The 18,372-nt window shown below is 37.3% G+C and overlaps 1 long non-coding RNA gene across 1 annotated transcript in view; it reads right to left on the bottom strand.

The window, feature by feature from the left end:
* Positions 1-18,372, bottom strand: part of LOC121068332 — a 30,617-nt gene that overhangs the window by 722 nt on the left and 11,523 nt on the right. The window contains exon 3 of the long non-coding RNA XR_005818807.1: positions 13,515-15,785. This is a non-coding gene — a long non-coding RNA (uncharacterized LOC121068332). The remainder of the gene's footprint in view (positions 1-13,514; positions 15,786-18,372) is intronic.

Genomic DNA, 18,372 nt, shown 5'->3' with positions numbered 1-18,372 from the left:
CTTGCAGGGCTTTGTTGGGGTTTCAAAAACAGTCTCAGTCTTTCTTTACTTTGTGACTTTGTCATTGCTGCTAATTGTTAAGTAAGCAAATAAAAGCAACATCCAGTCCTATATATTATTAATAGCTGTAAGTTATGGAAAAATGAAGATGCTTAGAATGTTCTTAATTTTCATTAAAAATAAAAATACTATAACTAATATTGTTGTACTATACCATCAAACATAAAAATCCAGTGAATCACCATGTCAGCAGGTTGGCAGAATCATATAATAGTTCTAGTAAATTTATCATAAATAACACTAAAAGCATTACCTCGGTGAAATCAGTGAGAGTTTTATCATTCAAAGTGGAAGGGTTGCATTGAAACAGAACATTTTGCTGTTATTTATTTATTATTTATTTGTAGTGTAATGCTATTCAGAGGATTGGTAGTTCATTCATTGAAGAGTGCTGAGTCCCAAAACTAATTCAAAAGTTTACACAAATGAGCTTTGTTTGCATTTTGTCTTTTTATGCATTATTTATTAAGTCTTTCTTGTAGCGATGTTATGTATCAACTCAGAGGAGAAAAACAGTAATGTGACTCAGTGAGTGATACCATATTTCAAGTAAGTGAGCACAGAAAAAGCTATCCAAAAGCTGAAATTTGTTTGTATAAATCATTTGGTGAATAATTATGACTAACAGGAACATTAAAACAAAATCTGGATTATTGCAGAAGAGACTGGAAGATGGCAAGGAAGAAAGCAGCCAAGAACAAGATGACTTAGGCCATGCAGAACACTGCGGTGGCACAGCCAAGCTGCTGCTGGTGTTCAGACATCTCCTGTCAAGCCAGCTTGGGTACCTCTCCAAGTTGCTGCCATCTTGTCTCAATAATCCATTTACAATAACTGCAAGCAGTTCTAAATCTCAAAACACGTCAGTGTAATGACAGATACTGACTCCAACGGTTTCCAAACTTCTGTCACTCCTTGCTATGCACTTTAAACCTACTTTTGAATTAGCACAATTAATCGTAGTAATAACATTGAGACAAACAATGTTTTACAAATGTTTGAAAACAAAAAGAAAGGACAACTAAACAAGACTGAGTTATTTTTCTCCATGGCACTCTAGCTTAATACATACAAAGAAAGATCAGGTTTAATTTGCTGCTAGCGATTTCTCCATTGTACTTTCCTCATTCTGGCTAGGGTTCCCTGTGGCTGAATGGTAGTAATATAAATTAGAATCAGAGGGAAGTACTATGGTTTTGAGCTGTGTGATGTCCTGCCGGGCTTTCTATGTGGAATTGCCATTCAACCAAACAAATCAAATGCAATTTAATAAATCCAAATACATTTGAAGTATTCAGCCTGTTTTCCGTATTACTGGAGGGAAACACTGCCATTTGCTTCTTCTGACTGGACTTAATTTAAAAGAGGACGCAACATCTGTAGAAAATGAAGGTTTTTCTGGGTGCTACAGAGAACACACCCAACCTCAAATTTCTGCCACTGGATATTACCAGCTGTTTAACAGAACACAACTCCAGAGGATATAGGTCTTTATATTACTTTCTAGAACCATGCTAAGTAACTAAACACTGTGGACTGTATTTCCTTAAATGGAAGATGAAGACAGAACACACTAACCTTTTTCTCTCACATTGCTTAACTTTTCCTCTCACAGAATGTAAGTTTAACACAGCCTTAGGTCAGGAAAAAAACATTAAAGACTATCTCTTGTGTTGGGTGTCTGCTTCCAGTTGAGAAGGCCTATTTGCCAGGAACAAATGATGACAATTTGATCTGCTTTGGGATCTGCTCAAGATTCTGCTTGCCCAGCTTTTGCTATGAATTGCAACAGTATAGATGAACAATTTCTACTACAGAAGTGGTAATTTATGTTTGAGCATTAGGTTTTTATTTTATTTTGTTTTGCTTTCTTTCTTTTACTACAAAATCATAGTAACTCTTGCCAAGTAAGGTTTTGAATGAAAAAGTTTAGTGTATTCCTCCAAAAAACAGAGCTTTTTCGTTAAGTTACGATAAATGGTACAATGTTTGATTCACTCCATTTGGGGGTTAACTGATGCTGGGTCAGCTTCCTGATCTACTGCAGAATATATTGCAAAAATTCAGCAAATGCCCTGGCTCTACAGTGCTTCTGTTACCTTATAATGAGATTATAAAAGTATTTTTCTGTCTCACAGGAGTTTCATAAAAATCTGCACATCAAGGAATGGGGGTAATGTAAATTACAGTTGAGAGAAGATAGAAAACTGTTTGGACAAGAAGTAGTAGAGAAAATAGCTATTTCTGTGATAGCACCAAAGGCCTTGATGTGTTTTATTCAGAAGTAGGTCGAACTTCATTTCCTTGTTTTAAAAACCTCACTCAGAATTTCAAAAGCTTGCAGTGGTTCTTGTTGTCAGTAGTTTCAAGTGGCCATGTCCACCCAAACTGCAAGAAGGTTCTGTTTGTACAAACATCTTTCTTATTTTCACAGTCAAAAACATAGTCTGTACCTTCACATACATATTATTTTAAAAGGACAGAAAAGTTCAAATATACTTCAGAATTTGTGTTTTGTAAAAGCAGCTTCTGAAAAACTTGAAATCATTAGAAAATGTTTCCAAGATTTTTGTTTGTTTTTTCAAATGCCAGTGAGGGACTATATATGTTATAGAAATATATTTATATAAAGTAATAAAATGAGAATAAAAACATAATTGAAGTACATTGAAAATTACACATTTTTCTGTAGCAAGTTTGTTCAGCTGCTGTCAATAAGGTCAGTATTTAACTGTTTTCTAGATGGAGATAGTTTATCCAATGAAAAGGTTTTATTTTATTTTTTAAAGGGCATAGTTCAACTTTGGCTTGGCTTTTACAGTGGAGTACAGCAAATCCTTCTTCTGCAAACAAAATGTTCTAATTTACTGCCCTCGATAAGATCCCCAGGCTTGCTTAAATTGTTCAAAGTGTTAGAGGTGTAATCTTTGCCAAAAACTATACTAGAATAAATATTGCATATATTTTCAATTTGCGGGTGAATGTAATGCAAAACAATTTTGGTTGTTAGGCACATTGCAAGCAGGCTCTGTGCAGGCTTCCCACACACATTGCTACCAAAGCACTTCAGTCCTGATAGTTAACACCATATGATATTCCACTCTTGGGTTACCTTCTGAGTAGCAACTGCCAACTTGGTCTGCAAGATGTGGAACATTTGAACCCTACAGACTGACGACTTAGTGATTTTTTGATTTGTTTTCTTTAGCACTATGCTTTTTACACAAAAATGTTATGAATATCTGTTCACTGTGAAGGATTTCTACTGCATACTTAACTTTGATTGCCTCCTAGAAAGCCAATTTTCCTCAACTAACTTTCATTTAAAGTCATAGGCCACCTTCTTCCTAAATGAAGCTACTGGCTTTTTAGTCCATCTTCTATTGATATAACAAACTTGCGTTTGTTCAGAATGGGAATACATAAATTGGTCTTCTGTCTTTTTCTAAAATATCTTAGAGTGTAAGAAAATGGTTAACTGTCTGTACAAGTTGACTCGCTTGCCTATTAGAAAAGATACACTTAGTACTTTGAAATAGGAATTGCCCAAGAAGTGTCTCAGAAGTACAAAAAATATTCTTCCTCCAGCAGTACTGGAAAGAAAAAGTAGCAGGTTGTGGGGAGAGAAAGGACAGCATGCCTGGTTTTATGCATTAACTCAAATTTATGTTGGCTCATTCTGTATTGCACACCAGACATTTTCCAGTTTTGTTCCACAGTGGTCAGATGAAGAAACGTTAGACGATGGAGGAAACAGGCAAAGTGAGGATATGCTGCTTTAAAAAGACAATGAAGACCAGTAAACACTTTTTTCATTTTATTCTACCTTGTCCTCTGTCGTTGATACTATGAAAGCTCAGTGTCACATGTGGCTTTGGACCCTTCGTCATAGCAACCAAACAAATTTGTGTATGCCTAACAAGATAAAATATTGTCCAGTCATACTTCCTTCAGAATTTTTCTGTCAGTAAAGACATCTCTGACTATAGTCTATCCACAAATATTTCCAACAGAAATTTAAAAAATAATAATGTATTACTGCATACATGTAAAAATGCTTTACTTGTTTTGGAAATATATTTACCTGTAGTTTTAGAGAAAGACATTGAACTAATGGTGCTAGAAAGACTACCTACCACCTACACACCAGTAGAATCAAAAATAAAGAAAAACACATCTGGTTGAAGCAGCACAAAGAATACTAATTTCATTTAACAGACAGAGTATTGGGTATGATCTTGTGACCCCTTATATTGAACTCAGAGTCATATCAAATTCACTAGAGATTAAGGGTGTTTTCAGAAATAAATCTGGCTTCAAGGTGCTGCAAAGGTTGTGCTGATGTTTGGATGGGCATTCAAATAAAATTGAAGTACATCATTCTCTTTAAAATGTAACAGCTATAGAACTCATCCGTTTAGTTTATCTGCTATAGGTGCAACTTTTCCTCATTCCTTTGGCTGGTCATGCTAAGAGAAGCTCTCTGATGTCAAGCCTTATGACTTTTCCCAGACTGGAGTAGTGCAGTTCTCACACAGCTTGATGTGATACTGTAGTACCTGCCCATTTGCTATGCTTAACTAGTGTGCCTGCTGGGTTCTGCTCTTTTCACATACGGTTCATTTCCAAATGAACTATTTTCAAATATGGTTCATTTCTAAAATTAAAAACAGAGTATTTACTTGAAAACAACAAACTAATAGCATGCTGATTTAATTTCATATACAAACACCCTGCTTAACAGGAACTAGCTTATTTGCTAGAATTCTCTGAGCAGTTCCTTAGTAAGAGACTATATTCATCTAGCTCTGGTTCATTCTCTGATTTTGCCTCTGTTTGTCCAACCAGTTCATCAGGCTTATCAGGACACTGATCCCAACCTTCTCAGCCCAACAGTTATGTCATTAACATTAACGGCACTCACATGTTTGCTGAGGTGTGACTAATCCTGGAGAAGCCTTCCTTCCTTGTCTTTGAGTTTAACTGAAAGTATTTATTTGCATGATAAACAGTTCATTAACCTAGTCAACTTCTCTGCTTCATTCAGAGCCTCAGCTCAGAACTACTCTTTGCTTCTCTGTGCTGCTCTTCATCCTTAATAGCTGTTCCTCCAATCTTTCCATCTCCTTGCTAACTGATGTCCTTCCTGTCTTCAGTTTGATCATATTTGCTCACTGTTTCCATGGGCATATTTTAGTGTAAGAAATTCATGCATACGGATGGAATGGGTAGTTGCCCACTAGCGTCATTCACCTCTACTGCAGCACCTCTTCAGAGCATCAACAGAAATGAAATGAAATGTCAGAGATTCTTTTTGAACACTCCTGTACTCATTACAGAATTCTGAAATTTCATCTTTATCCTGCCTTATTCCTGTCCTTCAGTCACAAATGCTGACCAGAGACCCAGAAAAGTGCCACTCCCACGTTCACCACAAGCAGATACAGTAAGATAAGTGTTTGGTTAACCAGAGAAAATCATCTTGATGCACCTTGTTAAAGTCACCAAAGGGATGCAGCTTAGCTGCTTCTGTCTTAGTTGAACAGACAGCGTTGCATTAAATGGCCATTAGAAAGGGAAGAAAGTACTGGGAGAATATTGATTATATGGCAATTTAGGAGGCACGAGGACTGATGCACTGTTGATGTTGACATAGTTCAGCAATCTTTTCTATGCAGTGTGACAGCCATGCTAATCCTCTGTTAAAGCCTGATGTGTTTATATACCACAGTCTGGCTTTCCACATAAAAAGACCTGCATAAATATCGTGTGTGAAATAATGTTTTGTTACAGAGTAATCGTATACCTGCTGTTTTGGGGGTGCGTGACCTTCAGCATCATACGTAGCCATCATTAAAAAGGACAATAAGATAATATCCAAAGACAAAAACTTGCCAAAGGGAATAGAACAAAGTATTCCTGTTGCAATTCCCATGCTAGACTATCAAGATGAAAGTGTGTCATATGTGTAGGAATTAAATTAAATGTGCTGTTTACATGTAAGAAATTATTCCATTCACCTCACAGAGAAAAGAGCTTTCACACAGATAACAAACAAACAAACTCCTGCTTTTCTGTACTGATCTGATTGTCTGTGGTAAGAGAATCCTACTGGTTCTGGTTTTCTTGGGAAAAAAGCAATGAAATTCAACAGCGCACAAAAATGAATGTGAGGAAAGGAGTTGAAAAAGATTGTGATGCAGTACGGCAATCTTGTAATTACAGAATAACTCATTTACTCATTATTAAAGCATTTTGATTTAGAAGAACGGATGAAACATAATTTAGCTGCCATAAGGTTCATTATGTAAATTCCTCAGGGCAAAGATCTTGTAGGTTTTCTGTTGCAGTTGTTTGGTTGGTTGGTTTTGTATTTACATAGATTCCAACACCAACTGGAGCTTCTGGGCACTAGTGTAATACAAATGTTATTGCTGCTAATACTACTTCTATGGCAGCAAATGCTACAAAATATTTATAACAAACAGAAAACTGATAAAAATCTTCTGTAAAGAAAAATAGGATTTAAAAAAACATTCTCATGATAAACTGGGTTCTGAGGATACACTACATGAAGCTTGAGGTCCTTCCCTGTCCCTACGCTTTGCTATGCCTTCTCTCCAGGTGCTAAACCCAAACTCGGACATCTTCACATGTGGCATCGCGTCTCATTCCTCCCTCCTCTCTCCCTTCTGGACCAGTTACCCCTTCCAACTATCAAGTGACACCATTCCCTCTGGGCTCTAATTTCCCTCCTCTGTATTGCATCTGATGTTTATCCCAATCCCCACGCATCCCTGGAAAGGGGGAAAGGTACTTTCCAACGTGCATCATTCTCCCAAACATTTTCCTGGATTAACAATATCTCAAATTTCCCCTCCCCCAGTCTCCTTTTATCTATTTCCCTTTTCTTTCCCCTCAAACAACCTGGCTACTTGAAGATCCTCAGGCTAGTATGCTGACGTGAAGCTTGCATGTCATGCTGAGATGCTGCTATCTTGTAGAGGAGAAATGAAGCTATACCTTACTATTTAGGAATTAAAACATATTTTATTCCTTTCCCCAACCATATTTCCTTGCCAACTTCCAGTTTTCATTGCTAGCTTTTTTCTTCTTTTTTTCTTTTTCTTTGTTTTGGTTCTCCTAGTGCACAGCATTCCTGCCTTTTCTGCTGAAATTTTCTGTGTACCTTCTTGGATGCAGAAAGCTGTAACGTTCCACACACTGCATTGCAGCTGTGATTGAGAAATAGACTGTGAAATACAGTGGGACTCCCATACAATCTGAGACACAAACATATATATACTTATAAACTGTTAATATGTTATGATAATGTTTATTTAGGAATCATAGATTCTTATATAGTGGCATAAATACTGGCATTGTTTCTCCTCACAAGGACTGTACTCTCCTCCTTTATATTAAGAGTTTGACTTTTTTTATTTCATTTTCACTCCATTTTCATGAGAACAGCTAGCTGCTTATTCCTTAGAAACCACTCTCTTACTGAAGAAATTCCAGTATAACAATATGCTTTATGTCTGAGAGGCAAAGCTTGCCTTCAGTCAAGTGAAGACTTAGAGCTGTCTTCTGCTTTCCTGGCCAGTCCAATCCATGAGCCATCACTGCACAAGGTGTAGTGGAGCTCACAAAATATTTTCTCAACAACTACTACCCCAAATAAATTTTTATGGGGCCTGAAGAGTAAAGCCCAGGCCATAATAATAGGTCAAGAGATGTGTATAGATAACTAGTGTAATGAATACAATGTTATGCTCTCTGATTTTCTCCAAAACAAGAGTTACAATCACAGGAGCCACCAGAGGAGCTACCTAATGTGATCATGGGGCCAACAGTTGAGATTTTCACATTTCATGTATTTCAAAAGTATTTTTCTAGCAATATAAATATCCTAATAGCTAATTGAGCTAATAATTTTATGCTATTTTAAAACAGATTTTCCTGCTTGCTTTGCAGTAGTTTAAAGCAAAGGAGCAACAGTGCATAGAGAAAGAGCACCAGAAAGGTGTCTTACTGGAAGGTAAGGGAGGGAAGGGGTGGAGGTGAAGGAAATGGAGGGAGGGAGGGGAGGAAGGAGCAAATAAAACTCTCTTCATTTCTGTCTCTATCTACCCACACTGAAGCAACAAGTGGTGTTAATTTTATTTTATTTTTTAAATTTCTTTCAGAAGACTTGCAATGGATATTGTTTCAAAAAACGTGTATGCGTGGTATACAGGGAACAGTGTTATCATAACAATATAATGCGTTATACACTATTCTTTCTATATCGTCTATTTGAAAAACTAGCTCTGCCAATAACTAGTTTACTATGTGAAGAAAGTACTCACTTTATGTCTTGGTTAGACACAATTCATTGATTTCCTATGGGTGATGACAGATCTCCTCCCTGTTACACTTGATATCTGGCAACCAGTTATTTGATACTGTTAGGGAAAAAATCTTAAAGACAGGTAAAGGAAATGTAAGTGTGACTTAGAAACTCCATTGGAAGGTGAAAGGCAGAAAGAAGTCTGTTTACTTTAGTAAATCACAGAATCACAGAATCGTCTAGGTTGGAAGAGACCTCCAAGATCATCTAGTCCAACCTCTGACCTAACACTAACAAGTCTTCCACTAAACCGTATCACTAAGTTCAACATCTAAACGTCTCTTAAAGACCTCCAGGGATGGTGACTCAACCACTTCCCTGGGCAGCCCATTCCAATGCCTAACAACCCTTTCAGTAAAGAAGTTCCTCCTAATATCCAACCTAAACCTCCCCTGGCACAACTTTAGCTCATTCCCCCTTGTCCTGTCACCAGGCACATGTGAGAATAGACCAACCACTACCTCGCTACAGCCTCCTTTAAGGTACCTATAGAGAGCGATGAGGTCGCCCCTGAGCCTCCTCTTCTCCAGGCTGAACAACCCCAGCTCCCTCAGCCGCTCCTCGTAAGACTTGTTCTCCAGACCCCACACCAGCTTCATTGCCCTTCTCTGGACTCTCTCGAGCACCTCCATGTCCCTCTGGTAGCGAGGGGCCCAAAACTGAACACAGTACTCAAGGTGCGGCCTCACCAGAGCCAAGTACAGGGGGACAATCACTTCCCTAGACCTGCTGGCCACACTGCTTCTTATACAGGCCAGGATGCTGTTGGCCTTCTTGGCCACCTGAGCACACTGCTGGCTCATATTCAGCTGCCTATCAACCAGTATTCCCAGGTCCTTCTCTGCCAGGCAGCTTTCCAACCACTCATCTCCCAGCCTGTAGCTCTGCTTGGGGTCGTTGCGCCCAGGTGCAGGACCCGGCACTTGGCCTTGTTGAACTTCATACAGTTGACCTCAGCCCATCGGTCCAGCCTATCCAGATCCTCCTGCAGAGCCTTCCCAACCTTGAGCAGATCGACACATGCACCTAACTTGGTGTCTGCAAACTTACTGAGGGTGCACTCGATCCCCTTGTCCAGATCATCGATAAAGATATTAAAGAGGACTGGCCGCAGCACTGAGCCCTGGGGGACTCCACTAGTAACCAGCCTCCAACTGGATTTGACTGCATTCACCACAACTCTTTGGGCCCGGCTATCCAGCCAGTTTTTAACGCAACGAAGCGTATGCCAGTCCAAGCCACGAGCAGCCAGTTTCTTGAGGAGAATGTTGTGGGAAATGGTGTCAAAAGCCTTACTGAAGTCAAGGTAGACCACATCCACAGCCTTTCCCTCATCCACTAAGCGTGTCACTTTCACATAGAAGGAGATCAGGTTCATCAAGCAGGACCTAAACTAAAACTAAAGTTTAGTTTAGTTTAGTTTAGTTTAGTGGAGGAGAACAGATAAAAGTTAAGAAAAGAATATTTCAGCATACACCTGTTTCCTTCTTAAAGAAAAAAAAAATGGATGTGTCTTTGTACATGACTTTTATGAAAAGATTTCTAAATGCAAAGCATGGTTTGGGCTTTTGTCTCATGAGACTTGTACTCCATGCCCGTGAAAATAAAATAATTACAACCATATAAATTACAGCAGGATTTTATGTTAATTTGCTCTTGTATGTTTTACATTAATCTGATATTTATATATTTGTGCATTTATGTAAAAGACTCTGGGGAAGACTAAGCATTATACTTCATGGTCTATGTTTCATAAAATTTAATACTACATTCCTTCTCATTAGATGATGAGCTGTTCCTGAACACTTCTTGAAAAATCAGGAAACAATTACTGGAGAACTGTGTCAATTGTAATTCAGTTGCAATTTAAATGGAAAAGACTTTTAATCTCCTACTTCTGTCTAGAACAGAGAACTGTCCGTGAGTTTGACTAATATGTGGAAGTCAGACTTTTGTCCACAAAATATGATTTGGTTTGAGTTAGTGTTATAAAAAAACAGTTTTTATAGTGAAGTGCCAGTGTGTTCTATGACTTATTTCCTTTGGTGCAAAATCTGATGAAGGGTTCACAAATAAATTAGTAACACTTCGCAGAAGATATACCCTTCATTCTTTTTTGGAAATAATTTACTTATTTAACTCAGTAGCTTCCTCCTTGAAAGAGAGGTGAGACTACCTTGGAAGATGCTGACAAATCTGCCTTCAACACTTGCTCTCATTCTGAAAGATTATAGAGGAGTTGGAGTAACAGCAGTGAAACTACAACATGCTTCCCTTACCCGATATTCAGACAGTGAAGATAATATTCAACACTGATTTGAAACAGATTTTCCAGAATACTTGGAAATCTCATCAGGTATTTATTATCTTGATCACACCCAGTGCAGTAAATCGGAAAGAAGAAATTGCATTTGATCTTTTGATTATGCTCCTCTGAAAAAAAAGATGCTGGCCTGGGCAGCTTGACACCCCCTTTTCTGACAGTAGTCCATTTGACCATATTCTTCATCTGTGTGTTACTTACATAGATGGAACACCAAAATGCATGGCACTTGAGAAATTCAAAAGTGTGATCTTAATTATGCAAGCAAAGAAATAAAGCAGATTTTTTTCTTTCCAGAAAATATTGCTCTTATAAATTCATGTGTATATTAAAAAAAAGCTGTTCATACTATCTACCACTTGTAGCTTAATCTTATGGGACAAGATGACATTTGATGAAAGAAAAAAAAAAATATAACTACCTTTATGGACTGCAAGGATTCTTGCATAAAAATGAAATGACTGTGCCCCCCTCATCTTGAGCACAAAATTATTGTGTAAACAGAAGATCACACCTACGGCCAAACAAAAATACAGTTAAGCTGTGTATTTAACTCCCAATTAAAAAAGAAGATAGTGTTGTTTTTTTTGTTGTTTTTTTTTTTTTTTTCTTTTTTAGGAGTGATCTTTTGGGCAATATTTGCATATCCAGAAACTGGAAAGAAAACAAGTCCAAATACTTGTTCTTAGTTATTCTATCATTTACCACTCTAATCAAGAAGCAGGAAAAAAAATCCCTTCCCATCCCAATTTATAACTCTAAAGAGAGATGCTAAAGAGTCTAAACTCTCCTCATTTATCCTATAACATCTATGCTTCTATCTTAGCCTCTTAAACCTTAACTTTAGAAACACAATATGCATTACAGTTTTTTAACAATTTCTTTATCATATTGTCTCCATTTTAAAATGTTTAGCCTGAAATTTTCCTTGTTGAGCATCATCTCTGTTCTGAGTTTTTACATAACAAAATTATGTGGGAAACCAAATATTTCCCATATTTAAAAATTCTTGCAACACTTTTGTTCAGAAATATTTGGCCTCCACACTTAGAAATGAAGATGATGGATGATTTCTCTTGGCGTTTTTGTTCCTCAAGAAAAGCAACCTCAGTTGGATGCGTTTTAAGTATCTGAAAAAATGCAGTTCGTGTGTGTTTAAAATAGATTTAATGGAGCCCTTTAGCTTAATTTTCTAAAAATTGTCTGCAGTGTGCATAAACAAAGCAACACAGATTTTTCTGAATTTCTGTAGACTGTCGTAGGACCAGACGCTAGAACAGAGATCAAGGAAACAAATTGCTTTCTTAGCCTAGTAATATTTCCCTTGCTGAGGTCTAGGCAGGTTGGAGGGAAAATTAGCCTCTCATTTTTTGGAGGAGAAAGGAAAATAGGAATTATGTGATCATATAATTGAGGATTGTAAATCATACACAAAAATAAGTTAAATTATGGTAAACTGTTAGTATCGTTCCATATTTTGAGTATCTTTTCTGAAACTTTAGGGCCTTTTGACTTTTTTTTTTTTTTTGAATATATGTTATTCTCCAGTCTTCTACCACAAAAACTCTGACTGGTTTTGGTGGGGAAATATCTTGGGGTAAAGCTGTCTTCTGTTGATTTGTGATTGACTCATAGCTATGAGCAACTCGTAAAGTACAGTTTATAGATTTAAATCCATATCAGCTCAAGCTATCTAAAAATTGCTTCTCAGCACAAAAAGACAGGCTACTTACAGCCTCTTTTCTATGACTGTTCATCCCTATAGGCAATGTGTGATGATTAGTGGCTTGATCAAGAATTAGAAGAGGCTGATACTGGTTTATCTACACCTTTCATTTCACACCATAAGCCCAGCACTAGTGTCTGCATTCACCTTTGTCTGCCCTTAGCCTTCCCATTTTTGCCCTACAAAATGGCCGCATCAATTTATGTTCTCCCTTTACCTAAAAGTTATCAACAAACTGCTACATAGCACTGCAAGCTTAAATCAACCCTCCAAACACTTGAAGTTTTTACTGTGCTTATTTCATTAATATGAAACAAAACTAGCATCTCACGTAAAAATAATTATTAGGCTGAACTTTTGATCCCATCCAGAGCCACAGCTCTATTTAAATATGCTATGGGTCATTTTTTTTTTTAAACCAATCACTTCAATTTCAACTACAAAAATCTAATGTGAACAGCTAAGGCAGTGACACCAAATAACAATTTCTCAGTGCTTTCTAAAACCCAAGTTTCCCACATATATACACAACGGCTGTAGATATGCATTTTTCAATTACAAATATAGGCAACAAAGTTCACCAAAATAATTTCAAATGGATTTTAATGCAAAATAAGTGGTCTAAGAGAGGCTTTCCAATAGCAGTCCCTTTAAGAACATCAGCTGTAGCTATATTTCACTCTCAGAAATCCTGCATTAAAAAATTGGCTCCAAGCTTAAAAAATCTCAAGCAACATACATTTTCAGTTCAGTTATCAACATCTGGTAACAAAATACATGATGAGAACACATCAGAAAAGCTCTGAATACAGTCAGACATTGAGATAACTATTTATCCTGATGAATTATAAAATTCTCAATGTCTTCTGTGCTATTTTTAGAACTTTGATTTAATACAGAGAAAGATTATTAGAGGGAAGGACTTGGTGCAGGATAAAAGACAGTTTTCACACTAAATGCAGCATTTAATGTTAATAAATATTCTATATTAATGCCACAATAAAAACTATCACCTAGTGCTTTCCCATGCAAAAAGCAGCAGAAAGAGCTTTCAGTGGCTATCGCTGTTTGCCCTTCACACCTGCCTCATCCACCAACTGGATCTATCTTGGAGGAGAGACCTTAAATTCCTGCAAGCAAGCTGTAAGGCACATGCAGTAGCAGCAGTGTACTGACATTTGCTAAGCACCAGCGTCCCTCAAGTGACTGGGAGCGAAGCCATTGACGTCACTGAACAATAGGCAAAATATTTCCTCCTCCTCCATAGTCCTGAACTGTAAACACCCAGCTTGCACACAGCAGGCTGAACATTTGGGGAGAGGCGGAGAAGGAGAATGTGAAAAACTCTCAAGTGATGCTGCTGAAAACAAGCAGCTGTTCCTGCATAACCAGCCTCTTTTTATCCCTTCCATTTTGCTGTGAAGCTTGCTGGTGTCTCCTTAGTGTAGGTCACATGGTGTAGAAGACAAAGCTAAAACGTACTATAAATAAAAATGTGTCTTCTGAACTCACAAGGAATTTTTGAAAATAAAATGCCTGATCTTGATTTAAAACAAAACAAAACAAAACAAAACAAACAAACAAAAAAACACTCTCTCCCTCTTTCTTTCTCGGTTATGGATAACTACGATATTGTAACAGTCATCCATGTATTTTGGGCAAGGTGTGGTGCATTGCATATAAGTGAATTTCCATCTTGGTCACCCTCCCTCCAAGCACATACACTATTGCAAGCCAAAGGAAAAAAAAAGGTAACATTATTGTATTCAAAATTACAATTACAAAATCACACAGATCAGTATATGCTCTACATTCACTATAAAGACTGCTTTAACCCCTTAAGTTGGAGAGTTATGCTTCCATTTTAAGCAGAAAATAAAAAGTCAGAGTTAATTCTGAAAATTGAAACCTAATTACAGCTTCTTGTATTCTATATCTCAGAAATACTGATACACAGATTTGTTAGGACTTGTCAGTTATTGAGTAGAACTATTTACATCTGTATAAACAGTTAAACAGTGCTGGCAAAATGTGAATGCAGGGAACATTATTTGTCTTTTTTTTTTTTTTCTTTTTTTTCCCTGCAGCCTCTTGATACCAGCTGCAGTCCTATGAGTGGTAAATCTTCCCTGTTTTCAAAGTACCCCTGGGAAGATCCCTGGAGTGGTGAAGGAGACCACCAGAAATACAGAGTAGTGGCAGGGCTGAACAGAGCTCAGAAATGCTGTACCTCTCAAAAGGCTGAAGGAAACTACTGAATCAGGGAGCCCTGAAAGCTGCTGTAACCTACCTCAGGGAATGCATGGGCTTATTTGGTCCAACAGTGTCAGCTAGAGAAGTGGATTTCTTCCAAAAATTCCTTGGATTCTAAAGCCAGTATTTGAAGAAACCCTAAGAAAGAGCCCCATAAAGAGACAAAATTTGTTTAAAAGGCTTGTCTGAAAATACTGTTTGACATGCCTGGAGAGAACCTTGGAGTGCCAAAGGAAATACTTGCGTCACCAGATTGCTAACTGAATAGTCATCTCCATGGAAGTCAAACTGATCCAGGCGATCACCATTTTTATCTTCCTCTTGTTTCATTAGGTTTTGCTCACTTTGCCCATAGAAGGTGGTGAATAAGCCTTCTTCCATCACATTTGTTCTCAAAACAAATTCTCGGAAGTCACCCCCAATACCAGGTTCTGCAGAGGGCAGCATTAAGAGCCATGGAGAGACAACATTTTTTCCTGTCCAATGCTGCTCTCTGTTGAATGAAGTTGTAGGCAGCACATCACATTTGCAGTATATATTGATTTATGATTTCAAAATGCTGAACAAACAGCTCATTTTTCCAAACAGACCACAACTAATTACTCATTATCTCCCCATTTAATGTGCAGGAAAAGTGGGTGGACAAATAATGTAGTTTTGTTGTACTATTAACCTGCTAGGCCACAGTGCATTAGGGATGTCATGTTCAGCTGCTCTGCCTGTGCTGAATTAGCTCCACTGTTTGAAGCACCCAGACGAAGGAGAAGAAGAACCTCATCACCTCTTCTGCACTGCACACGCTGTGGCACTTCTGGGGTTGGGCACCTACTGTGCACATGTTCTGTCCTGTTAGTTGATGAGCAGGCACTTGGTAAGCAAACAAAGGCTGAAACGCAGCTTCTCATCTTCCCAGGGAAAGGACGTGTAGCAAAGTTACACTTCACTGGATTCTTTTTCCTTTCATCCTTCTTTGTCAGTCTTGTCTTTCCATGGGCTGCTCTATTGTCAAAGGTCTCCTTTCTGCTGCAGAACTAGGTGGCAAAGTCAAAACATACAGGGACAAAAATAAGCAGATAACTGAATAAGTGTCTGCCTGGCTTGACAAGGTACAGTCAGATGTGTACGTGTAAGATTAGCATAAAATGCTATTTTCCTGCTCCGATAGACTCATATCCTTGCTATACTTGTACCTGAACAACCACCTGTAATGCAAAGCAGTGCACTTGCTTCAGTGGCATACTTCTCGTTAGAGACTGGGAAAGCCTTATGCTTCTTTGGGAAGGCAAAATGTTAAGTACATTTATTTCATTCATAGTAATGTACTTTTAAAGTATACCTTTAGGCATATATTTGTGCATTTAAGTTTTACTAGCGCAAATATTCACAGAGCACACATTTCTCCTTGGTTCCTTGCCCACACAGATATGAATAGCATTTGATACATTCTTACTCTTGGTAACTTCCAAGGTTTTCTACCTTTGCCCTTTCAGGTTGCTGAAAGCAGGTCTTTCTCAGTAAATACTGTGTTTGGACACACCAGCATTTCAAGTTACTCCCTGAACGTGTGTGTTGAAGGAATAAGGGATAGGATAGGAGAGGAGTGAGAGAAAGAAAAATGAAAGAAAACTTCCCTTGGTGAAGGAAATGGGCTTTTTGTATTTTTATAACTCAAAACATGAATAGCTAAATGGATTCTACACAAATTCACCTTCAGGCAGAGCCTGAGAAAAGAAAATGTGGTGAAAGTACTAGAAAAGTGTGCTTTGTAATGAAGTCTCCTAAAATTTTAACTTCAGAGACTTTGCATATAATTAAAAGATAATGGAACATAACATTTCCTTTAGTTCCCATTTAAGCTGAAACAGTAGAAAGTGTAATTTATTAAAAAGAGCATAAGGAGCATTTTCTCTTCCTTTAATCAGACCTATGACCATTAGAAAAATCAAAGGTAAAGCTAAACCACGTGTATAATTCAAAACATTAACAGATTCTTTAGCTTATATACACTGTGAGAAAATACTTTGGTAAATAGCATCATAGTGTTCCTGGGAAACAATGGTAGAGCCATTGCATTGCTAAATTTTCAGAGGCTAATATTTCTTTGCAGAGCAGTCTATAGAAATTCGTACTGTAGATATTGCTTTAGGATCTATAACATTACAGGCATTTCAAACATATTGAATTAAGCCTCTCTTTCTTTGATGAGTCCTTCAGCAGTCATGAGAGGGAATTTTATTGAAAAACAGGTTTTTATGTATCCAAAAGTTGTTGGCATCTCTAACTGAACTAATTATATGTCCTTATTATAATTTAGAATTTAGACTCAGATTGTGAATTTTGGCAAATATGCTACAGCCAGAATTCTAGACTGAAATGCAGTGTGTGAAGCACATATTTCTACATAAAGCAACTGAAGGAACACTTATCCTCTTCACCAGAAAAAAAAAAATAAATAAAAAGTTTTTGATATGGAAAGCAGAGAATTCTCTGGATACCATCTTGAACTTCTGTGGAGGTCACCTTGAATTCATATTGCTGTTAACATAGAAGAATTTGATGGTTGGTCAGTATTTCCAGTCTTTACATAACAGCTAGATGTGTATTTGTTGTGGTTTAACCTGGCCGGCAGCTAAGCACCACACAAACAGTGCACCCAGCAAGAGTATCAATGTTATCATAAAGTGGTCAGAGCAGGTAAAAATACCATCAAATGTGACTGAAATCAGATCAACAATGATAAAAATCAAAGACAGAATGATATGTACATCTTAGCAGTAATTTTCAAATTACTGAATATCTTGACTCCAAAAGTTCAGTGGTTTGGTTCATAAAAATCTCAAGGGCTGTAAAATTAAAGCAATGTGATTTCTACTACTTGGAATAATTGAACCCAGTAGACTTATTAGGAGAAGCATCTTGATGTTTCTGGCCCAGTTTTTGAGAAGTCCAAAGGCAACACAAGTAAACATATACCTAATAAAAAGTATTCAGAAAGCCTTAGTGAACTGTAAAAGAAAAGTTGAATTCAGTCTTTCATTGAGGACCTAAGTTAGTTTTTATCCAGTAACTACTGCACTGTAGAAACTGATTATACTGCTGCCGAAGACAGTAAAGCTTTGACACATAAAGGAAATTAAGCACAGGTAGGTCTATTGTTCTCACTCTGACTAATTACATATTTAAAATTAGACATCCATTAAAGAACACTTAATTGAAGTACAGAACTGCAGTGAGAAGAGGATTAGTTCTTACAAAACTCTCATTATTCAAGCAAAGCTTCTTCTCTGGCTCTGTGTCCTATGTCAGAGGAGATAAACTCTTATTGCAAGCATAGTGACTTCAGCTCACAGAAGCTTACAATACGGCTACAGTGTTTACTTTTTATCATAGGAAATTAATATAACTCCCATCATAATGAATTATTTGTCAGATACATCCCATGCAAAACTCCTAGGAAACATCATACAGCCTGGAAATGTTCTCTTTTTCTTTTATTTTTATTTTTATTTTTATTTTTTTATTTTCCTAGTATGTTGCTAAAATACAATTAAATTAATGCAAAACCCAAGATACTCCATGTTGTACACAATCAAATGCTGATAAAAGCTAAGATGCTGA

This window comes from Cygnus olor, chromosome 3 (assembly GCF_009769625.2).
Source record: "Cygnus olor isolate bCygOlo1 chromosome 3, bCygOlo1.pri.v2, whole genome shotgun sequence".
NCBI lineage: Eukaryota > Metazoa > Chordata > Aves > Anseriformes > Anatidae > Cygnus > Cygnus olor.
This window is presented reverse-complemented; position numbering and strand designations above follow the sequence as displayed.